Here is a 26,524-nt window from a genome sequence, read left to right on the forward strand (position 1 = left end):
TTTCTGAAATATCTGACAAAGGTGATTGAAGACAACATTACTTTACTCTGGAGAGGAAAAAAATCCTGAGAAGGTCAAGACAGTATCTTTTCAAATTATGTGAAAAATATGTTTCACAGTCAAGATAATGTTAATATCTAAGAAGGGACATAAAATTCATAATCATATAAATCCAATTATCAGAATAAAGACGGGATAAAATAATTTTAGGTAATCTAGGTAATGCCCTTTTTGTGGAGGGCCCAGGGCTACCGAAAAGTAACTTTACATATATTTTTAAAAATTGTTTTTATCCATTTTTCTCCTTAAGAAAAAATTCTTTCTAATTAATAGAATTAATCTTGTTGTCATCTAGAAAAAGCTGTGAAAAAGGAATCTTCCTTTATACTTTTAACTGTTTTTATTAATAATAGTTTTGTTTTATTGATAATAGTTTCATCTCTGTAAAATACTATTTTTTCAAAATTTAATTTGGGTTTAATTTAACAGCTTTGTCTTGCTTTGTTTTCCATAGCCTGATGGAAGATTTTTTTTCATGAAGTTTATCTTTGTTCCCTTTTGTAACCTCACTCCACTAAAAATCTCACCTACAACATCTTGTTCTGTGCTTGTTACAATATAATAGTGTACACTTTTGTACAATATACAGAATACTACAGCAAAGTAGTATATAAGTGCATAGAGCATTTTTTTCATATTCATTCCATTCAACCCTTTCAAACTGGGAAATTACCAGAGTATTATGCTTGTATTTCCTTTTGGTTACAACCTCTTTTACTGTTTAAAAATTCATAACTACTAGAGAGCTAATTTGTTTACTGAAGAGCTGCTAATGTGACAACTTTAAAGGAACGGTCTTTTTGAGTGTTTTTACTGAAACACATCAACTGAAATTTTGCAGACTGCTTTTAAAACTAATCCAAATTGAGTGAGACTTGGCAGGTCAATTACAGGGCAAAGCACTTGGACAGTCAACTCTGAGATCCTGGTTAGGGCCCAATATTATTTCAAAATCTGACAGAGGTTTTATTTTAGTTCTTCCAACACTTTAAATGACCCAGAACATTAAGTCATACTTTGTCAGAATTTAGTCTGGTCCTGTACTAGATAAACATTTATCTTGCTCATTTCTAGAGAGTGCCACATTCATATTTTGGGTTGGGTGTATTGTTGCAGGCACCACAGGATATCAGTTTTCACAATATGCTAATATAATAATCTTCAGCAGTGCAATTCAGCCAGAACATGAGTACAAAACCATTATATTGTTTTCAAATGTTAGAATTATAATTGAAGAATTAATAATTAATGCAAATATAATCACTCAGGTCTTCAGTAAGATTTTTGTCCCATCAAGTAAGTAGTAACATGATAGTGGATGCATTCATCAGCCAATAGATATTTATTTTGTGTCTTATCACATCCATGGTTTGCATATATTTGTTGATGAATGTAGGAATCTATGGGGACAATTTTGAAGTATTTTAAATGTAACTATAAAATATTAATCTGCCAAAGTCAATAGTTCCATTGTTACTGTGTTTATTTGATACAGTACATCTGCAGGATAGTATAGAGTTATAGTTGCAAAATGTTTGACAGCATAGACAATAAAAAACAAAACCTTTTATTGTCTGTAGCATCCAAAATTTTGCAACTATGACTACATACCAGCCTGTAGATGTATCAAATAAACATGCTACACTATGTGTATGAGGAAAGAGTTTTTAAAATTCCCAAAGACTTCCTTCCCTTTTTCCCTCCTCCTTTCCTTCCCCTCCACCTGCTTAGCAGTAGCGGGTTTTTAAAAAGAATCTGCTGCCAGTGGTATTGCTCATCTTAGTTTTTTGGCAGTAGTATGTTTTCTTGCTGTTTATTCTTTGAATCCCACTACTACTGCCAAGTGGCATAATGTGATCATCAACAGTGAGTTCTCTTTTGAAGTCCAACTATTATCCATTGTTCTGTTTTATAATTTCACTTACAGAACCACGTGCCCATGACTTATGCCTCGTTTAGATCACTAAATCACAATTAGGCAAAGTTAACGTCTTGTGTTAGTTTTGCCATTGACTTCAATAGGTTCAGAATTTTACCCTATGACACACTGGTACTGACAATCTTGTGATTGCCTTGGTTCCCCCACCCATATATTGCCTAGAATATGTCTACACTAAAATATGTATATTTAAAGGATACACCTTTAAATATATATATATATATATATATATATATATATATATAAAGGTGTATCCTTAACTCACATTAGCCATCTTGCATTAAAATAGTGGGGAAGACCTGTTAACTCAGCTTTTAACTCATGTTAGCAGTGCAAGTAAAAGCCTATAGAGGAAACCTGAGGTTGAACTCAAACTGCTCATCTGAGTTGAAAGCTGAGTTGCCACGTCTTCACTGCTATTTTAAACGATTAGCTAAACTGAGTTAAGAACACACCTGTCGTTGAAGTATTGATGTACCCCTAGTGTAGACAAGGTCAAAGTGAACCTTTGCACCTCACATTTAACAAAACTCTTGCTCTGTTGGACCAAGTTGGGAGGTGAATTCTAAAGTCAAAGACTTTCCACCATGGAAGATCAGCCTCTGGAACACTCATATCTAGGTGCTATTGGCAAGAATACCTTTGCTAGTTTCATGGTACATCTACACTATGGAGACTATACTGGTGTAGCTATGCTTGCATAATTGCTTAGTGTAGATGCAGCCTGCACTGACAAAAGTTTTGTTTGTTGTTGGTGTAAGAACACCACCTCCACAAATGAAGTTAGCTGCTGGAGAGACAATATCTTTTATTGGACCACCTTCTGTTGGTGAAAACTTGTCTCTTGCACCAAGAGAAGTTAGTCCAATAAAAGATAGTACCTCACCCACCTTGTCTTTCTCATATTCTGGTACCAACACTGTAAACAGTGAAGCATTCTTCCACTGACATACTACATCTATACTGGAGGTTAGGTCAGCATAGTTGCGTCACTCAGGGCTGTGATTTATTTACACCCCTGACCAATGTAGCTGTGTTGACCTAACTCTTAAGTCTAGACCAAACCTCAGTTGTGGCAGAGGTACAGAGCAGTGTTTGTTAGAGTACTTGTGTAATGTGCTCTGTATGGTCAATCCCACTAACAAAATGAGCCATTTCACTTTTCACCAGTGGTCTTTATATGTAGTGCCTTGCAGAGTGCATTACTTAATCCAATTATCAGTTAGATGTGGGAGGGGGAGACACTCAAAGAGATTTTAAATTTCACACATTATAGTATTTGTTTTGATACCACTTCAAAATTAAAATTTAGAACTTACCATTTAAAATGTAACTATTGTTAAATAAATGCTTAATTAAAAATACCCAACTGTATGAACGTGTCATAGTGATTTGGCTGACTGTGGCTGTATAGTCCAAATGTACATTGACTAGGAGAATTACATGGTTTTCAGGACCTTCATCAGCTAACCAGACAGTGTAGCATTCATGCAAACTGCTGTATAAATACCAATGAAGTAAAACCAATAGGATTATCTTTGGTTATTAGGAATCCTATTAAACAGATCAGTATAATATCAGAAGGTTTGAGTGAAGCCTGTTATAAATCTATTACATATATTGGCTTCTATATTTGAACTGTGTTTTCTGACAATTTATGTAGTAAAGAGATAGAATGCATGTGAAAATATAGGTCTTGTTTAAAATTTAGTCTAGTAATCTCAACTAATCTTGGTGATATGGAGTGTAAAGAATGGGGATTGCAACAGTTTCCTTGGGCCTAAAAGGGTCACTGTGTTGCTCTTGAAATTCAAGCTACACTCTCTTTATATCTTCCATGTGAGTGCACAGTAATTTCTCTGCAAGGCAATTAAACTGTGTTTGAAAGAAAAGTGTATTTTCGTTTCTCTTCATTTTCTTAGTTATCAAACATCTACAGAATTTTTTTTGATGAAGTAGGATTCTTTGTGGTATAGACGTATAAAACTATTGATTTATGTGAGGCACTCAAGTGGGAGAGGCCAAAAAGAGTAAGAATAGAATTATGTAAACAATTTTTCAGCCTGTTGAGTAGTAATGGAACTTTTTGGAAATTTTAAACTAAGAATATATTATCTGAAGATAAGATAATCATACCTATGTATATTTTCTATCTACAGAGTATATCTTATTTTTATGAAAAGTATATTTTGATTCTTTCAAGAAGAAAGAAGGACAAAACTTAAGTGAACTTCATGGGGTGTTCTATTCCCTTCACTTCTGAAAAGTATGAAAATAAAGTTACTGAAAAGACTGGAGACTTAAGATGCTGTATGTACTGGAAAAGTATGCAAGTTTAACTATAAATAGATTTAAAAACTGATCTAGTTAAACTGATGCAAGCTCCTAATGTAGACTCACTTAAATGGTTTTAACCTTTGCTTATATCAATTTATCTTAAGTGTGTCTGTTTTAGATTAGTTTTTTTAAAATTGATTTAGTTAAACAGGTGCACTTTTCTACTAAGGGCAAGCCCTAAAGGACCAGATCCTCAACAGATGTAAATCATTATGGTTTCACTGAAGTCAATGGAACTACACTGATTTATACCATCTGAGGAGATAGCTTATACGGGTCTGTTACCCAGAAGATACACAAAACTCCCCATTGATTCGGAGATTAAATTATTTTTAAAAAGGAATTTTAACACTACAGTGGCCTTAGAAAAAAAGTGTGTTTCTTTTTTAAAAATATACTCGTCTACTATTGCTCTGTATGCCACTGGTGTAAGTGAAGTGAAATTGTTTTGTATGTGAGATAAAGTCCTTAATCAAAACTTCTTGTTCTTGATTTTGCAGTGAAATAATGATTCTGTGTTTGACATTTAAATTATTGTGATGTCACTAACAGAGTTATGACTTATGAATGGATGTATTTTTATGTCAGAAATTGAAAGTTATTTTCCTCCACAGTGAACATTTCTTCTCGGCCTCTTCCCCGAGCATTGCAACACATAACTCTTAGTCTTCTAGAAAATCACTGGAACAACAATGGGATCTACAAAGCCTTAGTTAGGCACTTAGGCTCCCTATCCAATGCAGGGGAGAGAGCGAAGCACCTAAAATGCAATTTGCAAAAGCCAGCACGCTAGCCACAGAAAACAGCAGGTGCAGGGGTTGGTGGTAATGCCCACCTTATAACTTTCAGCTCAGTGATTAGAGCACTCACCTGGGACCACGTTCAATCCCCCCCTCTGATGAAGGGGGAGAAAGAATTTGAAGGGGGTCTCCCACCTCTCAGGAGTTCTAATCACTGAGTTTTGTGATATTCTGATGCATTTCTCTTTCAGTCTCTCCTGTTGAAGCTCTTCCTGTTTGGATAAATAATTAAAGAGTGATTGGAGCAGGGGAACTGGATTCTGGGTCTCCCATTTCCCAGGTCATTGCCTTAATCACTGAGCTATAGAGTCATTCTCACTGCCTGAGCTACTGACTCTTTAGTATTTATACATAGTGGACAGAGTGGTTTTTGGAGTGATATTTTTTCTATTTTGGAGAAAAGATGTGCTTGTCAAAGGTTCAGCATCCTGACCCTTCAAGGTTCTGGACCTCTACCCCTTCAGCTAAGTTGTAAGAAATCCCGTAAACATTCCTGAGCCCCAGAGAGGTCCTCCAGCAAAATTCCTAGTGGTGAAAAACAAGGAAAATAATTATTAAGTAACAAAAATAAGGCCAGGTCCTCTCCTCCCCTAGGTCTTTGCTCTACATCATAAAAAAAACCCCCAAAACAAACAAAAACAAGCGGGAGCACAAATCTAACTTTAAAAAATTCTTTGTCAGTTTGTCTTTTAAGGTTCTGATGTGAAAAGTGATTAAGGAAAAATGGTATTATAGGTTCCATATTTATAGTCATCACTGATTCTGGAACAGGACCAGTCAGTTAACAAGGAAAGAGATTTGTTTTTGTAACCTCCAGCCCTGTAAACTCTACCTATCAACACCATTCCTTTGGCATCATTACATTTGTGCTGGGCTTTCCATCAGCACACATTGGTAATGTACCCTCATCAGATGCCCTTACCCACTTGATAGGTAAGGAGGCTTATATCTCCAGCAGTCACTCCCTAAGGCTGTGTTTTTTAATTTCACAATATTGCTTTCTCATTTTGAGCCTTTGTTTTCTGGGTATATTATAGTAGTTGACTTCCTCATCCACCCTACCAAAAAAAAAAAAAAAAGAAATAAATAAAATGAAGGCAAGAAAAAGTGACAGCCAATAGAGAAAAGAACAAAAAGAATACTGACTTGTACATAGTAAATAATTTGCCATTCCTGTTACAACTATAAAAATAACATGCACAAACCCCCTCCCATTTGGGCACCCGTAGCCACCTCCAAGGAAAGACACGGAAGAGAAAAGAGAGTGTCTGCTCTAGGAATTCCTCTTTTAGGGACCCTCAAGTATAATCTAAGCAGCCTTTGCTCTGAGTGATAGTTCTCAGTTTGAAGATCACTTTCTATATCCCTCACAAATTGCCCTGTCCCTAATAATCTTTCTCTCTCCGTCTACTCATAAAAGGGAGATATAACCTTCATAGTTCCAAGTTCCTTCATTGGCTTTGCATTGATGTAAATAATAGGTCCTCCTTATGTGCGGGAAGAAACAGAATCTAGTTTACTACCCCTTGGCTATGTTGGCTAACCTGGAATTGTGGGTGGAGTTATGATACTGTGTCATTGCTATTTTTCCCCCCACTATGTCTTCTGTGCTAGGTAATAACTGTTTCTGCTGGTATTTTATAGAGATGTGTGAAACCAAAGCAATTTGAACAAGAGCTCTTCTCCCTCTGAAGGTGTTTGACAGAGGACTCCCCTTCACCCAGTGAAAGAATCCAGAGACTGTGTTAAGAGGCCTCTGTCTTTACCAAGCCTATACACCGAGAATTACCATATATACTCATTCATTAGCCCGCTTGTTTGTAAGCCGACCCACCCAGATGGATATGTTAAAATAGCAAAACCTGTATGACCCTTTCATATATTTCAGGGGGTGGCAAACTTTGGCTCCTGGCCCATTAGGGTAAGCTGCTAGCGGTCTGGACATTTTGTTTACCTGGAGCGTTCACAGGCATGGAGCCCCTCAGCTCCCAGTGGATGTGGTTTGCTGTTCAATAATTCCATAGAGTTTAAAATAATCAAATTTTGGTGTAGACCCGTTTATAAGCTGATCCCCGCTCTTTGATGCTTCACTTTTTTACCAAAAATATTCGGCTTATGAACAAGTATATACAGTAATCTTTTTTCTACCCTTCATTCTCACTACCTCTCTTGAGGCCTTCAAACCTACAATTCTTGCCCAGCACCCATCAGTGGATCTAAGAATGTCGTGTCCCCCTTTGGAAGGATGGGCTTTAAAGCGATATCTATATTAAGGAAGCTTTGCAAAAAAATTCCTTCCCATCCTAACACTGGTTCAACTTCACTACTATTAGCAACACTGGAAGCCCTAGTATGGATGGACCAGCAGCTGCTAAAATTATTTTCAGCAATGTGTCATCTAAAACTACTTGGAGCAAGTCAAATGGACATGATACTTAAAATGCTGGTGATTTATTCTAGGGCTCCCAATGTTCTTAACACTGGTGGGTTGAACTAATGCTAGCAATAGTGGAAGTTTTTTCAAGGCTTATCTAATAGATCCTTGTTTAAACTATATTTTTCTTGGACAGGGATTTTTCTGTTTGTTTTGAATATCTTTCTTTGAGAAGATGACACCTGAATTTACATCTAAAAACTCTCATCAGAGCCAGGATATGGGACCATGTGATGTCTTTACATATAGTAAATGGACACAGTGTAGTTACTTGTAAGCTGTATTTTGCTGAAATGAAGATGGGTGCTCATTGTAAACTTTAGTACATATGCACTTCTTGAATCAGAACGAAAGAGCCTTCTGTTCTATGTGGAGAATCACTGTTATTAGACAAAAGACCAGGATAATTTTCTTGAATCTGTGCTGAAAGTGTGGCTAGAGATTCCCAGGCATTTGTGTAGCTGCGCCTGATAAACAGACTTTCCATGATGGGGAGGAATGCAAGGAATGCTTAAGTGCTCTTGGATGTAGGTCATGGTTTAATAAAGCTTTGCTTTAGTGAATAAAAGTTCCTCAAAAAGTTCTTGTGATCCTTGAAGCCTGCTATTATCTCTAATCTATGAGACTAAATTATAAATCTAATTGGGGATTGAATAAACTTTATCAACCTCTAGGGATTTTTACCATGAAATAGGAAAATCTGTAATAGGTTACTCTGGTTTTATTCTGCTTTTGCTAAATAATAAATTAAGAGGAATGGTAATTCACTTCTTTCTATTATTTGCAAAATAAAAGGATTGAGAACTCTTAGCCAGTATAGAAATGATTAATTTGTTTTGGTGTCTTTTTAAAAATAAAGTTACTACTATGCAAAAAAATAAATCTAGCATGTTCTATAGAATGGTACTCAACTGGGGAAAAAAGACACACTGTGTGTGTGTGTGTGTGTGTGTGTGTGTGAAAATACAGGACTGAAAAAAACTGAGTACATTGGATATGCAAGATCAGTTTGTCATCTCCATTGGAATTGCTATACAATCTTATATTTCCCAGAAGAAAGAAGCAATAATTAGGCCCCAGTTACAAATTACTAGTATCGAATTTACTTTTTAATTTCAACACTTTTTTATTATTTTTATCTGATCTCGTCAGGAGTTTTAAGAAGATACTCAACAGAAGCATTCTCAAATGTTTGTAATGCTTATAACAGCGTAGCAAAGCTACTCCAAAAATATTTCACTTTTAATGTTTTCAATTAGTGATGTCTTGTCAGTGGAAGTTAACCAGTGTGGTTTTTATCTATTCTGGGGGATAAAGGGAGGCATGGAGGAAGTCAGGAAATCAGAAATGCAAGAACAAGATCTAATGATCTATAAGAACAGTTTGTCACCACCTTTGCAGTCTTAATTTTTAGAGCTAAGCTGCTGAGCAAAAACTACTATATCCCTTCAGACTTTCACTATTTATAATCTTTACCATATTTACTGCAGCCAAAGACAATAGGACTACTGTGGAGTTAAATGCTGAAATTGATTTTACTCCCCAAACTCTTTCCAGATTCTGCTGTGAATACTAGTTGTATTGTAACTGTATCTGAACTCTAATAAAGAGCTGGGTCAGGTCAAATGGCATTTGCATGATCAGAGTTAAAAATTCTTCTTCAACCAAATATTAATGTCATCCATCAGTTTGGATTGTTTGGGGACTTTTTGTTTTTGTTTTGTAATGCTCATGAAGCATAGCAGCTTCATGGTTGGATGTGATGAAGACACATTCCCTTCCTTAAATCAATGCAAGCGACCATGTCTCTGAATCTCTAATCACTATCTTTTCTGGTAATCAAGCTCATTGGGGTAGGCTTTTAAATTAACATTCCATAGATGCTGTACTAAAGTGCAACAAAATCTGGCAATAAAAGTGTGTGTTGCTTTGGGGAGGGGAAAGGATGGAGAACTTTGGAAGATATCCCGTTTTCTTTTAAAGTAAACTGTTAAACTTTATAAAACTTGACTCTTAGGGCTTGTCTACGCTTACATTTTATAGCACTCTAACTTGCTGGCTCAGGGGGGTGAAAAATCACCCTCCTGAGCGCAGCAAGTCTGAGGGCTTTAAAGCGCTAGTGTAAACAGGCTCTGAGCACTAGGACCATACTCCCAGCTCTGGGTGCTAATCCCCTCGTGGAGGTGGATTACCAGGAGTGCTGGGAGAGCTCTCTCCCAGCCCTCACCACACTCGCACTTCAAAGTGCTGCCATGGGAGCGCTTTGAAGTTTCCAGTGTAGCCATGCCCTTAGAAAACCTATATCTTAAGCCTAAATTAACCTGCTCTGCACTGTATTTAACTGGTGGTATAAGGTAAATGTTGTATGTAATGAGATAGTTCTTCCCTTGAATGCCAGAAAATGGCTTTTCTTTTTCAGAAGCATTTGTAGGATTTCTAATGCTTGTAGTATGTAAATTCTTTCCATTTTTAAGAGGGCTGGAAGAGATCATCAGGTCTTGAAGGTTTTAGAATTTTGACAGGTACTACAGAATGATCAAACCACCTTGAGATTCAGGTTCCCATCTTGTCAGTGGCGAATGGCTTAAGCAGCTTTATTACCAATAGAGAGATTAACTACAATGCAATTGCTTTCTTTGTTCAAGTCCGTTTCAGTTCCTTTCAATCCCTGATGAAGAGTCAGCCTGTAAAGCTACAGGACTTGTTCCCTTGCTTTTTGCCAGTCAGCCTCTGACTAAACACAAATGTTCATTATGACCAAAGCCATGGTGGCAAAAAGATGAGATTAAATGTTGCTCTCAATACTTCTGCATTTAATGCACATATATTGAAAATTAGGAGACATAATCAGGTATTAGAGAATAATAGGTGATTTGAACTACCTGAATGTAAACTGGTCAAATATCATAATGGTGCAAAGTTTAGAGAAGCAATTTCCCAACACCTTAAACAATTGTTTCTTGGAAGAGTTAGTGCTAGAGCAAACAAGAAGAGAGGTTATTCATTACTTAAGTAATATTCAGGAGTTGGCTCAAGGAGTAACAACAGTTGAGCCACTAAATAATAACAACAGCAGGCCAAACCCTTAGCTGAGCCAGAGTTCCGCTCTTTTTTGTGTGTGTGTGTGGGGGGGGGGGGGGGCGCTGAGGAAGGAGGTAATCATTTTTGGCTACTGCTGCCACCTGAGTATTCAATATCTAACAAGAACTCTAAAATGTGGATATGCTTTGCAGTGAGTGACATATACCATCCCAGTCTCTTGTTTCAGCATTTTACACAGAGCCAAACTCCAGACAGGACAGACAAAATGGATGTTTTTACTGCTCATCAAAATAACTTTTGGCCTATGGAAACATGTGTTGTGGTAGGAACCAGGTGACCATTAATTCTACACTTACTACTTCCATTGGCAGGTGTTAATTCTGTACTGCTTACAACCCTTATTACTAAACAAGGCCTTATATCCTTTGTTTCCATTAGGAAGAGAAATGGATGAGACGAATAAGGTATTTCTTAGATGCAATCTTGTTTATTTACAAAGAATGTACACAAAATCATGTATCACAGAACTACAGTAGAAACAAACAGCAGGCAGTTTCCTTGCTCAGAAATCCAAATGTGCCCCAAAAGAGCTCTGTCCCTCTGCTCTCTCTTTGGGATGCTCTGCTGCCTCTCTCATTGTCTTTTGGGCTCATACACACGTCTGCAGCAAATCAATCCACTCACCCCAATGTTTGCAACTAGTCCCAGGAAAATCTCTCAGGCAGCTCTTTTATAGAGCACTTCTATAACAGTGGTTAATTTTTTGTAGAATAAATTAATTACATCCATGTTTACAGGCTGACAATTTCTTATTGGTTAAACTTGCGCACTTATAAAAAAAAAGTAATTTAGTTAGCAGATGCATATTTTATCTTGTCAGTTTCTTGATCAATCAAGATATTTTGGAATCCAGGAATGAGTTATTTTGTGTCTCAAGGAAATTAATAGATATACACAGTCTATGTTATTCTAGTCTAATTTATGTACATATTATGGCAAAAAAAATGTTAAAAGAATGTTAAAGTTTCAAAGTCTAACACAAGCAACAGAAGCCACTAATTTAATTTAAATTATCTGAGCTGTGAGTTGGGAGTTCTGGGTAAATTGTATATTGGCATTTCAAATGTTCACAGCTAAGTTTTAAAGTCAATGGCTGTTAAGCTGATTGAATCGGTGATATTTAGATCACTAATATTTTAATTGTAAGAGCTAGAAACATAGTTATTAGAAACCAAAGAGAGCCTGGACTTTGAGAACTTATGAAAAGCTGTCTAATTGCATTAAAACTGAAGAATTGATATATTTATCATGCCAGTAGACTTAGATTTTTCCAGCCAAACATAACAAAAAATTTGAGTGACCTTGTCCTTACATTAGCACCGACAGATTATCAGTCATACTATTAAAAAAGTATGATGCAAGGCTAGTGTATTTCTTACTCCCCATTATGATTCCTTTTATAATAACCATCCTTCTAACAGCACCTCTTCTGAAGACTGACTGTCTGACTCCCACAGATGGTGTTATGATTAGTATGCAGTTAAATGGCTGCGGTCAGATAAAGGTTTCGATTAAATGATGGAACTATTTTCATAAGAGCTGGAAATGAATACAGACTAAAGTGTGCTGTTGATTAGTGCCAATGAAGGTCACCTGTCCCATTTGTTCTAATGTTGGGATTAGTTTCAAAACAGTTCTGATAGCCGAGACTTACTTTTATAAGCATTTAAAAAAATTTACTGGCAACTACTGTTAATTAATTTTTTGTTGCCTAAATAAAGACATTAATTGGTATACCGTTTGTTATATGCATGAACAGTGAAATTGTCCCACTACTGATTATATATGTGACAAAGAATTTTACACTGTTGTGCAAATCTGGTTATTAAAGCCATACTAGGCACATCTCTATTTGCAAGTTAATAGTTCCTGAGACTAATTACAGTTCAAGGAACTGATATCGCACACTAGTTCACTAATTGTTTAATTTGAATATAGCACTCAATAACATTTGTTGCTTTTAAGAACTAAAAGTTACATAAGTTGGTCAACATGTTCTCTTCACTTCTCCGAACCCCTTTGAAATAAAGCTGTTGTCATGAGATTCTTTATCTGTTACAGGCAAATAGGTTCTAGGTACCAAGAACATAAGTGTACTTTCGGATGCTTTAGTTTGATGTTGTACTTTGTGTGCTCTAGCTAATCTGTATAGTAACTCTGTGAATCATCACTTAATAAAGGCCCATGATCAACTGTGTATTTAATTGCTTTTGAATATATGAAATAGAAAGATAATTTTTAGAGCTGAGTGAATTGCTTTTTCTTCTACTATTTCACATACTGTCCTAATTTATTCTCAATATGAACAAATATAGCTATTTTGTAGGGGAAATGTAACGGATAGTTGATAAATTATTGTTCAGTCTACACAGGCATTAAACTAAAAGAGGTACGGTGAGGAGTGGGAGAAGGAAAGCCTCTGGCTCATGGGATTGGCAATGACCTCTCAACTTTTAGTTTTTCCAATTAACCTGAGTCTGCAGTAGTTTCTAAAGCATGCTTGGGTTTTTTCCCCGTGTAGGGTATTACTGCTCAAGGGCAAGTTGAGCTTCTTATCTCTTCCCCAGTCTATCAGTGGTGGGTGAACCCCAGCATTGTGGAGACTAGCCCGCTGGCCCCACCCATTCCACCCAAGGCCCCGCCCCCTGCATGCCAGAGCCCCGAAACCCCACCCCCAAAAGGAGAAGCCCCCCTCTCCCTCCATGACCAGAGGAGCCCTGGCCCTTCCACCTGCCCACTCCAGCCACATGGGCCAAGGCACCACCCCCCCACACCAACCACCAGTCCCCGAGCGCCAGGCTGAGCCACCAGGCCCCCCGAGCACTGGGCTGGCCCTAGCATCAGGCCAAGCTGCTGACCACCCCCCCTCCAGGTGAGTTGCCACACCCCCCCCCCACGAGTGGCCCCCCAAGTGCCAGGCTGGCCCCAGGCCGAGCCACTAACCCCTCCCCCTCCCGAGCACAGGGCTGGCCCTAGCATCAGGCCAAGCCTCTGCCCCCTGCCCCCACCACTGATGGTCTCCCCAGCCGAGCCGCCAACCCCCCGAGTGCAGGGCTGGCCCCAGTACTGAGCCAAGCCTCCGCCGCCCCGGCCAAGCTGCTGGCCTCTACCGCCAGTGGGATGGGTGGTTAGCCCTACTTAGCTTTGCAAGCTTAACCTTCTTTTAATGTGTGTAGTGCTTTTATAGGTCATGAGAGTATTATATAACTTTAAATCCTAACTGTACCCATGTAACATGGGTGAATAAAAATTATTCCTATTTTACACATGTGGGGTGAATCGACACTCAGAAAAGAGCATTGTCCAGTACAGTGGATTGGAAATCAAAGACCAGTATTCTGTTCTAGGTTCTGCCACTGATTTGCTGTGTAATCTTAGGCAAGTGGATGAATCACTGCCTCAGTTTCCCCATCTCTAAAATAGGATAATAATGTTGACCGATCTTGGTAAAGTGCTTTGAGATTTATGGAAGAAAAGGGCTGCATAGATAGTAAGTATTGTTAGTATGCAAATCCCATAACAAGTCCTTGCCAGATCTGGAAGTAGAATTTACAAGTTTCTATCTACCAATCTCTTGCTCAAACTACTATACTTGCCGCTTACCAGATTTCTGTTGAAAAAGATGATTAAGTTGCAACATTATTCTGACCCTGTGGTTTTGGAAATTAATTTATTACTACTGCTGAAAATCAAGTCTGTTGATCAGAGGCTGCTGCTAACAATCAACTGTTTTTGAATTTTTCTGTAGACTGCAGTGAATTTTTACATTAAAAGGCAAAACTCTTGAATTGTAGTCTTGCAATGATCTTCTCCTTCCCTTCCCATCCTTCTCCTTAACCCACAAATGACTCATAATTAAGGCCCTGAGAAAATCACAGATTTTAGAAGCAGGCATCCCTGCTTCCATCTCCCTGCTGAGGGCACAATTGCTCTTGTGGGGGGGCAGGTAGAGGGCCATTCCCATACTGGAGAGGCAAGGGACAAGGAGGTGGTGGCTTGTCCTATTTTGCGGAGGGGGAGGGGCAACACTTCTGAAGGGGTGTGTCTGACCACATGGTGGACCACTGATCTAGTGCAGCCCAGGAAGGAAAACAGGGGCTTGTTCGGCTCTCAGCTCCAGCCCATGTCTCTGCTGCAGCTTCTTTTCCTGCGAGCCTGAAAAGGGCAGCACTGACAATGCAGCCATTAGGAGCCCTGTTCCAGCCTGCCCTGCTCCACAGCAACCACTGGGAGGTCAGGGGGAGACACTGCAAGGGGGAGCTGATGAGGAGCTGAGAATGGGATCCACCCCCTGCCCCTCTCCCGACTCCTTACACACCTCCTCCTGATCCAAGACGCAGCAGCACCGGTTACTGTGCTGGCTGCGGTGCAAGGACGGATCCCAGTCTCAGCCCCTGTGGTATCTCCCCTGGGCTTGCAGGGGGCCACTGTTGAGCCAGCTGGGCCAAGGCTTCTATTTACCATGTTGTCAGCACTGCCCTCTCCCTGCTGGCTGGACAGGAAGGAGTAGCAATGGCCTGGGCTGGAGCCGAACACAGAGTGAGCTGTGACCTGATCCCTGCCCTAGGCTGGCCAGCACCATGTGGTGAGATACTGCCATCGCCACCCACTTCCCCCTGGTACTCCCTGGAATAGGACTGGCAACCAGCTCCCTGACCCACTGTAGGATGAGACTGGCCTGCTAACCCCCAACCAGCAGCTGTGCCTTTAGTGGGGAGGCAGAAGTGGGAATGCCACTGTTGGAAAAATCATGGTCTGGGGCTATTTTCACAATTTCCATACAGTCCATGAAATTGTGATTTATACAGGGCCTTATAATACAGATGATTTTTTTTTTCTTTTTAAAGAGCACTTTGAGCTCTCACCCTCTTTTTTTTTTGTTTTGCTTTATTTTAAATGGCACTTAGAAGTCAGTGAAAAATGGAGTTAATGCCAATCCTCCATGATTGCTAGATTGTCTGGTGGAAATAATGTAGAGTTAAAGAATATATTGTAGTTCTTTCAGGAATGACACCACTTGATTTCATATTGTCCTAACACACTTGGTTGTTGAATCATGTTCATGGTAATACTTCCCTTTCTTTCAGGTTTTTCTTAATAAGAAACTGATACACATGGGGAAATATTGTCTCCTGAAAAGGCATGCATGCAACACCATGCATAGTGTACTGAATAACCAATGGGAAAACTATTAATGCTGATTGGAGAAGCAACCTAATGTTTTTGGTCAATCTGTATGGAAATTGAAACTGTGATGCAACTGTCCTCTTACCTTTTCTACTAATGACCTCAGAAAATAATATGAGTCAGTATTGTGATCTATTTAGTTGAGGCAGGCAGTAAAAAACAAACTGAAAGTAATGCATGTAAATACAGAATATGTAATATTCTGTATGAAACAGTACACACGCTGCAAGCTTGCGAAAAGTTTGCTTAGTCATACGTTATGAAGTGTTCAAGTATTCAGCTTTTTGGAAAGTTTGAAGATTGGTTACAGATTATGCTATAGCCTCATACAATTCTGTTTGCTAAGGAAAAATAAAATTTCCAAAAAGGAGAAGAAATGTATTCAAATCAGTAAGACGATAGAAAAAGCCCAGCACATTCATTTCTCACTAAAGGGGAAGTAATTTGACAGTTTAAAAAAAACCCCAAAACAAAATAGCTTTGAAACCATTGGTGAGTGAGTTCTATTTTAATTAAACAGTTACTTTCATTTGCCCTATAAAACTGTTTTGAAAAATTCATTATCTAAAGATACCACTCCTGGGTCTCTGCTACCAAGCATGAGAGTGACAGAACTCATTAAGCACTTAGAACTTAATCCAAAAGCCCACTGAAGTAAATGGGAGATTTTCCATTTATTTGGGTGCGCTCTAAATCAGGACCTTAAAGTTATTTTGGCCCCAAAGGGCAATGGTAGCAAGGTGGAGCTGTGAGCCAGGCAGTCTGGTCTGCTGGTGGTCATGTGCCACCTGCTCATCTTAACTGCTGCTCTGGGAACTTGTTAGCACGTCCCTTGTTGGCATCGGAGCCCTGTCTTTACCAGCTGCTGCTGTAGTTCTCCCTATAGAATTACAGAACTGTGAATTCTGTGTCTTTTGTGTTTTGCCATTGTACTGTGGTGCCTTATTTTGTTCTTTGCTGCAGAGCCAGTAACTTTGACACTTCAGCAACAGTTTAATAGCAACTGAGTTGGTGCTTTGGTTCTGTTGCTTTGTATCCATGTCAGCACTTTGGCATTTGTTGTGGTTATAGGACTATACTAGATATTATGTTGCACTCCATGGGTAGTGCTATGTTTTAAGTGCCTCAGGTGCTGTGTCTTTTGTGCTCTAGCACTTCAGTTCAGTGCACCACCTCACTGTCTGGAGTTTTGATTATTTTTGTTTTTTCTTCTGGGTTTTTTTTTTTTAGTTTTTTCTGTTCCCCTTGTCCTTCCTTCCTCAGAAGCAGGGAAGATCACTCACCAACTTCAAACTCTGTTGATAAACAGCCCAGTGTTTGTTGTCTCATTTGCTTCAGAGTAAATCACAATATTGTGAGATCCCAGATAAGTTTGCAGCTGTTTCCCACTCAGAATACTCCAATGAGTCTCCTGTAAGTCTGGTGCAAGGCTGGCCCAAAGAGTAAACTTCTTGAAGCTGGAGTCAGCCAATACTGCAAGTTGACTGTGGCAACACTGCTGTTGCCTACGTAAACCCATCTTTTTTCCCCATACTGTGCCATCTTTGGAACAGATGGCTCTGTCAACACTCTTGGAGCCCTGACACTCGAAGCTGGTGGTACTGAGCTCTGGAATATTGGCCGCAGAGGCCAAGACACGGAGTATGAAGAGGGAGCCAGTAGGTCTCTGACACACCACTGTCATAGCCCTGAAATCCAAGTGCCTTTATTACAAAGCCACCTGATTTCTCCCTCTTTCATTTATGGCTTTGAGATGGTGATTCCCCGTACCAGTACATACATCCAAATTAGATATTCAATTAGGATGAGTATTTCACACTCATGGAACTTGTTCTTTCTGTGTGCAAAACTGATCGGGTCTGCTGGGAGCCTGGATGGGGGAGCTTTGCATTGCATTGAGAGGAGGAAGTGTGAGGAGAAAGGTTTGGTGAACATTGGACAGGCTGGCTGGGATCTATGTGAGCTTCCTGATTGTAGACTATCTAGCCAGCCCAACAGTTACAGAGCAGGGAATATGTAATAAACAGGTCTCCACCATGTAATTCTGTTTCTCCCATGCTTCCTGAATAGCCCTGCTGCCCTAGCCTGACTTAATGTCAGGGGTTGGCTGGGAACTGTGAAGAGAGGAGTTAGAAGGAGAGAGTTAGCATATGCTGTGCCGTAGGGCCAGGGAGACAGCATCAGAGAATGGAAATATGTCAAATTCTGTCTCATCCATTAGCTTCTCTTGGCATATGTAAAATTTGGTATGGCAATAAGACATGGCATTATGATATAATGGGGGAATAACTTTTGATCTATATAATTTTTAAATTCCAAAAATGGCTTACTTTTGAAATGTGGGACTATTGTAATAGCATTTGTACTTGGCCCTCGTAGGGACTCTGCTTATATAGCAATAATGAGGCTAAGTTTCAAAACTGGATGATTTGTTTCATATGCTCTAGAAATGTTTTATCAAGAAAATATCTGAGAAAACTCAATTGCCCCTATTGTGAGAAATAGGAAGCCTTGGTTTAATCATTAAATGTAGTGGCAGAGGGGATTTTGATCCTGTTTGAAGAGCCTGATCCAATATCCACTGAATTCAGTGGAAGATCTGTTGACTTAAATGTAAGTTAGATCAGGCCCTAAGTGAACAGCTCAGTGCAATCTTAACTACTGAATTTCCACTGATGTCTCCATACACACACACACACACGCGCGCACACACACACAGACACAAATTGGGCAGTTTTCAAAATATTTTTGTTTTACTCTTCTTTTTTCTAACCCATTTTTCTGTCATTAAAAACTATTTACGCAATCCTGAAGAAACCACTATTTAAGATAGGAGGACTGAATAAATGTTTCCAGATGATTTAACCTTTATCTAGAAAAGGCTACTGTTGGAAGGATTTCCTTGTCATGACTGGAAAAATAATTTAAATTTATTAAATTAAAATTGATCTTATGGGATGTTAAATATGATCGTGTCAACTACATATATTATATTATACATTAGTTTTTAAGAGAGGTATGATTTGTCACTTTTTTCTTGGTATTTTTGTGTGCAGTTGTTGCTCTGTGTAGGATGGTAAACAACCACCACCCTGAGTTCTTAGCAATAAAGTCGATGATTTAGGCACCAATCCTGAAAATACACACGTGCTTAACTTTACACAGGTAAATAGTATCATTGAACTCTATGGAGCTACTCCTGTGCGTAAAGTTAAGAGCCTGCATATATGTTTGCAAGGTCAGGACTTTAAACTATAATCATGCATAGTGTCCAATTAGGAAATCTCTCAGATTACTGATTCTTAGCAAAAATAGGTTCCTGGTTTCTGGTCACTATGGGGGCAAGATTTTCAAACAAATTTAGATGCCTAACCATTTTTGAAAATCCCACTAGGTGCCTATTTGCATTTTTAGATGCCTAAATACCTTTGAAAATCGACATCCCCCCCCCCGTCCTTCAGGTTTTTAGAATTCATGGATCTCATCCTCTCCCATCTTTTTTTAGTCATAGATAGGAAGAGGAAAACATGCTTCCCTGCTTTTTCAACTCCCAGTTCATTTCTCAGCTTTGAACTAGTCCAAATAAAGAAAATATTCTTCCTGCACCTACTAGCTAAACTGAAACTGAAGTAATTAAGGCAAAAGCTTTTCTGTACAACGGAAACTGAAAGTACTTACATTTGAAACTGAAAATTAGTCACTTAATACAGTAAATGACATTGTGACATATTTATAAACCTTGAGTTGACCTCAGAAGTTAAATGTCTTCCTCCTATTTTGCATATAATTAAAAAAGCAACACCCCTTCAATTCATTAATTTGAGGAAGAAGCATTTTTAATTTATTTAGATTACTTTAACAGATTATGTATAATCTCAGGTTTTAACATAGGTTGTCATGATTTCATATTTAATTTTAAACAGGGTTATTTTTAAAAAGGAAAATGTATTTAATTTAAATAAAAAAAATCAGATTTATTTATTTTGTATTTTAGTTACTGATTTTTATGCACGATGGCTTGAAGAGCAGCTGAAATTTCTCTCTTTTGTTGAATGGCCACATGGAAACTAACTAAATATAATACCCTCTTGTCTGTAAGGTTTTTCTTTGTAAAAATGTCTAGGTTTCATTTTGTCAATATCATTATGAGTAATGTTGCCCTTGTCAGGATGAGAATTGTGATAGCATTAGCAAAGTTGAGTCTTCAAGGATTTTGGAGAAACTCCTGAATATATCTGTCTTGCTAAATCAAGTTAAAATCCATTGGCTAAGGGCTTGAGTCAGCCACTTTTTAAAAATACATATCATTTGAATTGTTACATCAAACTTAAATTGCAATGGTATTTACTTCTACATAAACATTCCTAGCTTTCCTGCAGTGACAGTGCTGCATATTTCTTTAGCTAGCCTCTCTCTTTATAGTTTGGATGATCATGTAGTATTTTTTAGCTGATCTGAGTAAAGGTGCATGATTACAGTGGTCTTAGTAAGCAGTTCCGATGAGGCTGAGGCAATGCAGTTCCACTGTATCTACCTCTTCAGCACACCCTTGCAGTTATTCAGTGTAACTCCCTATTGTGTATAGTTTGTCCAGCATTACACAAAGAAAAAGGATAGTTTAACAAAATTGGGAGTGGCTGATTTTCAGTTACAAAATATGATGAACTGTCCAGGAGTCTTCAATTGAATATTTGTTGTTTGTTTTCCATTTTTTAAAAAATATATCTATATCTATCTATCTTTTTGGTTAGGGTCTCAGAAATTTTTCTAATAAAGATTTTCCCCCTAAATTTTATATGTGCCAGAGGCTCATTTTTATGTAAAAATATTACATAACCATTTTTCTTTTTTTATTTTAAACAACATTTTAAGAATTTTTAAAAAGCAGAAGACATCCTTTCTTTGCTCCTCCCAGCCTCCCCCAAACACAAAATTTTATTCATAGTGTCATTTTTAATGCCTGTTCCTTTGGAAAAGTTAGAAAGAGGGAAGGACAGGGCTGGACACTGGGTGGATCTGTGGGAGTTTCAGTGACACCCACTTAGATTTTTTTAAAAACTTGCCTTGATTGTACACAGACTATAAAGTAACAAACTCTGAAAATAAAGAAGAAAATGGATCCTCCTTTTTGTAGTGGCAACTACTTCTGCAGCTGTTTAAAGGGGAGTTGGTTCCAAACATTTGAGACTCAGCGAGGACTGTTGTTTGCAGATTAAGCTGTAAAATATGGTTATTAATCTGTGACTTCAGGGAATTTGTCAGTATCCAGTTATATGCATATTGTGGCAAATTGCCAGTACGATTATGATGGGTCCCACGCTTCCACTTCTTGGGAGGGGGGGGTTTCAGGGTGCAGTTTCCTGCCCCTGAACTAGGGTATCTACTGTCCCACTAATAATCCAGAGAAGGGTAGTGCAGAGGGAGAAACCCAGGCCCACCCTCTACTCTGGGTCCCAGCTCAGGGGCTGTAGGGATAGTGGTAAACCATTTGAACTAGTGCTTCCTTCCCCTGGGCTACTTCCCTTTCCTGCTCTTCAGCTTGTGGGGCTTCCTGCCCTCTCTCTCTACACAAGCCGGGTGTCTCTTTACCTAGGGTCTTGGTCTTCTAGCCAGCCACAGCACTTCTCCAAACTCTCCTCTACTTCAACTCCTTCAAACTGCTGTCTGCTCCAACTCATTTTCTTGGCTGATTGAAGCAGGGATTTTTTATCAGGTGACTAGCTTCAGGTGCTCTAATTGGCTTCAGGTGCTTTTAATTAATCTATAGAAACCTTTCTTCCCTCTACAGGGAATAAGGCTTCTCCTCATCCTGGGACTTACATCTCTCTCCTATATCACTCTCCTGCTGCCTTCCTGCCATGCTGTATTACAATATGCAGAGGCGACAGTGCTTATTCATCAAACTCCCATGTACGTTTATATACAAAAGTGAGAATGGAATGTCCTCTTGCACTTGTAAAATAAAATTTATTTTCAGACAAGCACACACATGGGAGAAAGGGTGCAGTGGGGAAAAGGAGCAGAAACGTCTTTTGGGTGCCTGTTTGTTTTTGTTCTGTTTTCTGTATTAATTATATCTTTCTTGGTATTTATTTCAGAATTGTTCTAGGTGTGGGTGGGGGAAGCCATTTAAGTTAAGTCTGAAGTTTAACTCAGTGGGTAGGAGACCAAACTGACAGCCATTGGTAGAGGCAGGATTAGAATTCAAGTCTTCCTGGTTTGCATAAGTGACCTTGGTTGAGTCAGTTCACCCCTCTGTGCCTCTGTTTCCCCCACTTCTAAAATAGCCAATGATTAGGGCTCTACCAAATTCACAGTCCATTTTAATCAATTTCTCAGTCATAGGATTTTTAAAATAATAAATTTCATGATTTTTAGCTATTTAAACCTGAAATTTCATGGTGTAATTGTAGGGGTCCTGACCCAAAAGGGAATTGTGGGGGGGGGGGTGAGGGGGGTTGCATGGTTATTGTAGGGGGCATTGTGGTAATGCTGCCCTTATTTCTGCGCTGCAGCTGGCCACGACACTGCCTTCAGAGCTGGGTAGCTGTAGAGCCCAGCTGCTGGCTGGGAGCCCAGCTCTGAAGGCAGAGCCACTTCCAGCAGCAGCACAGAAGTAAGGATGGCATGGTATGGTATTGCCCCTCTTACTTCTGTGCTGCTGCCGGCAGAGCTGAGCCCTCAGTCAGCAGCCGTCGCTCTCCAGCCGCCCAGCTCTGAAGGCAGCTCACAGGTAAGGGTAGCAAAACTGCAAGCCCCCTAAAATAACCTCATGACCCCCCCTGCAACTCCCTTTTGCATCAAGACCCACAATTTGAGAAAAGCTGGCCTCCCCTGTGAAATTTGTATAGTATAAGGTAAAAGCACACAAGAGACCAGTTTTCATGGGGGGAGATCAGATTTCACAGTTTGACATGTTTTTCATCACCGTGAATTCGGTAGGGCCCTACCAACGATACATCTTCAGGAGCTGTGACTGTATATTTCCATTTGAGGGAAATGCAGTAGATTTGTTAATTAATGTGTATCCCCCATAAAATCAGTCAAGACTGTAAATACATATTTTATTCACAAAAAGAAAAGGAGTACTTGTGACAATTTAGAGACTAACAAGTTTATTTGAGCATAAGCTTTCGTGAGCTACAGCTCACTTCATCGGACACCTTAGAGACTAACAAATTTATTTGAGCATAAGCTTTCATGAGCTACTGCTCACTTCATGGGATGTGATGAAGTGAGCTGTAGCTCACAGAAGCTTATGTTCAAATAAATTTGTTAGTCTCTAAGGTGCCACAAGTCCTCCTTTTCTTTTTGCGAATACAGACTAACACGGCTGCTACTCTGAAACCTGTCATAGTTTATTCAGTTTTTTTCTGAAATCACATATGAAGATGTGGGTGGGTGGGTGACATTCAGTAATTTAAAAATAATGCCCTACATTTTCCACAGGGCCTCCTTTCTTTACCAAATCTATGCAAGGCTTTTTGGTAGCACTTCAACATTTTATATTCCGTGTTTATTGCAGAAACACCCTCTACATTCAGAACATGGAGTGGTAGTTGAGCCTGGACAATACATGCTCAGATTAAAATTTAGTTAATAGTATTTTGATTTAATATTAAAATGCACATTTACAAATCAGGCCTTAATTTTTTATCTTCACTTAGTAAAATGGCAGGTACATTCCAAGTACAGTATTCACCAGATAGCCAGCATTCCATCATTTTTGTATTCATCAGAATGTTCTGTTTTAATTAAAATTTTGAGTGGGAAGGAGAAGTTCATGCTCAGCAGCAGCTCTGAAGATAATGCCCTGACAACTGTCAGTCTTCCCCAGGGTGATATATCCATTTGAATGATTGATTTTGAAGTTTGATGCTTCATGCTATCCATGCTAAATAGAAGTGAAGAGATTAAGAGTGTGTCTACACTTTGAGCTGCGGTGTAATTCCCAATTTGAGGAGACATACTGGTTCTAGCCAATGTTCCCTCTTAATTTTTGACGGGCCGTGTGCGCAAAAAATTTCTTCTGTGCAAATTGTTGTGCGCATGGTGTTTTGCCATGTACACGGGGTTTAGGATCTGTGGGCACGTGCACACGTGCACAGCTTAGAGGGAACAGCGGTGCTAGCTCTGATTGAGCTAGAGCACTAAAAATAGAATGTAGCTGTGACAGCGCAACTGGCGCAAGGGGCCAGGTGTCCTGAGTACATGCTCATGGTCTTGGACAGTACTTGGAAGGCGAGCCCCTCACACCAGTCACGCGGCTGCAGCTATACTCTATTTTTAGTGCTCTAGGTTAATCAGAGCTAGCACAAGTATGTCTCCGCAGGCTGGGAATCTTAGCCAGGGGAGGTACGTACAGGTGCGTCTGATCTCTTCCCCCAGAATGGCTGTGCAGGGGAAGAAGTCCTATCCCGCCCCAGCCCAGCCTGGCCTACCCACTGGGAGCCTCCAGTGCTCCCAGCAGCATGCGGGAGGTCAGACCCAACTCCGGAAACCTCCCCCAGCTGCAGTAAGCTCCACTGCTCCTGCCTTCAGAACCCAGCTCTGCAGAAAGTGAAGACGTGAGGGTGGCAATCCAGCACCCCTTTACAACAGCTTTAGGACACACATACCCATTCCCTTTGGGATCAGGACCCCCATGGTTACAACATCTTGAAATTTCAGATGGAAATCGTGAAATTGACTAATTTTAAGACCATGTGGCCATGGAATTGACCAAAGTGAACCCTGAATTTGGTAGGGCCCTAGTAATGGGAAGCCATCAGAGGTGTTTGTCTGCTTTCCTTCCTACATGCAGGTCAACTCATACCTGAATTAATCCTCCCCTTGAAAGTCATATAAAAAGTAACACCATAACAAACAGACAATACTCATAAAATATTACAGGCAGCTTCCAATTCCTTCACAATGACCACAGTGAGAACTATGATGAAAGGTGCTATAACAGGTCTATAAAAATATACCAGATAACAATTTGCCTGAGGCTAATACAAAAATATGGTAAAGATCACTAGTAATGTCCAGGGGGACTGTCTGAAGAGAGAAACCCACTCTCCTGACCCCATCCTAGCTATTGGGAAGGTGGTAGGACTGGAGGGAAGGAAGGAAATGTGCTAGGCTTTCAAGTAGGGTGCTTTCCCTGGATCCTGCTTGGAGGATTTGAACAGCACTAATAAAATTGTTTTATTGTCAATTTTACTCTACTGCTGCTTGAGAAAACTATAGTTAGCCAGGCAACACTCTAGCCTCAGTTTTCCATGTTCAAAAAGATTAACACTACAGTTCTTCACATAAAGGCAATAAATGCTCTGTGTGTGTGAGAGAGAGAGGGTTTTCTTTTATGCTCTATGTTATAGAAATGCATATTATTACTCTAACAACTTCAGGTGGGGCATGTAACTATAAATATGCCTGAAAAAAAGCAAATATTAAGAGTGGAGCGGTATTTAGGGTATATAAAATGGACGAATGAGATGAAATGGAAAATTCATGCTAAGTATCTGGAAAAACTTTTAGTAAGGAGATCTGGTACCCTGTTTAATAATATTTTATGGGATCTCTGGTGACACTGATGGAGAAGTATAAAATGATAGGTAAGATTGCTACAAACAGCAAAATCTGAGTGGAAAGCTTTCTACAATTACACTGGCACAGATGATTCACAACACCCTATTTTGCATTTTATCATGTGATCTGCTGTCAGCTACACCAGCATGAAATCTTTACCCCTTCGTTCATTTTCAAATGTCTAGTAGCAGCTATGGGTGAGTTACAAATAAAAAAATCAAGGGTGTGTGGTTGTGGTGAGTGCTTTTTTCAGTGTGATATCTGAAATGTGGCTGCATCCCTGATTTTTATGGTGGTTGTGGCTTGTGCTTTAGTTTAATTGCTCCATTGATATGTTTTCAGTTAAAATCTATAGAACTCCACACAAATCTCTTTTTTATTAATTTTTTTGTTTGGAAAATTGTTTACCTATTCCTCTATTTAAAACAAAACAAATAAGTCCTCCTTATTTCTCTCTGAATTTCTATCTAAACCTGTAAGGTGGGTGAGGTAATATATTTTATTGGCTCAACTTCTGTTGGTGAAAGAGACAAGCTTTTGCATTTACACAGGGCTCTTCTTCAGGTCTAAACAGATATCAGCTTTGCTGTGATCAGACAGAGTGAACAGGTTTCAAGTGGAAGTAAAACATTTTGGATGAAACAGTTAGGTACTGTGATAGTTTTTTGGCAGTCCTTAGGCAGAAAGTTCTCTGGCTTATACAATACTTTCTGTATCTTTCCTTGCCCCTCCCATTTTCACTGATGCAATGCACGTCCCTAGTGAGCTAACCTTCACACTTTAGATCAGAGGTGGGCAAACTACGGCCCGAGGGCCACATCTGGCCTGTGGGACCCTCCTGCCCTAAAGTATTATGAGTTTAATACATTTATAGAAATTCAGAGGTTGAACAAAATAAAGCGGTTTGGGAGCAGGCTGAGATTTTAGGCCCATTAAATAACAGGTAAACAATTGTTAAAGTGGCAATGGCAATTTTATTTTCAAAGAACAAACTTATTCCCAAAATATATAAAACTCCAACTCTTAGTAAAAGCACATCTTCATATGTGTGACTCAAAGTTATAAATTGAAAACCCACATAGTAGATATTTA

The 26,524-nt window shown here is 39.2% G+C and overlaps 1 protein-coding gene across 1 annotated transcript in view; it reads left to right on the plus strand.

The window, feature by feature from the left end:
- AKAP12 (A-kinase anchoring protein 12) overlaps positions 1-26,524 on the plus strand; it is a 130,349-nt gene that overhangs the window by 2,032 nt on the left and 101,793 nt on the right. The gene's annotated exons all lie outside the window — the stretch shown is intronic.

Source organism: Caretta caretta, chromosome 3 (assembly GCF_965140235.1).
Source record: "Caretta caretta isolate rCarCar2 chromosome 3, rCarCar1.hap1, whole genome shotgun sequence".
In the NCBI taxonomy this organism is placed as follows: domain Eukaryota; kingdom Metazoa; phylum Chordata; order Testudines; family Cheloniidae; genus Caretta; species Caretta caretta.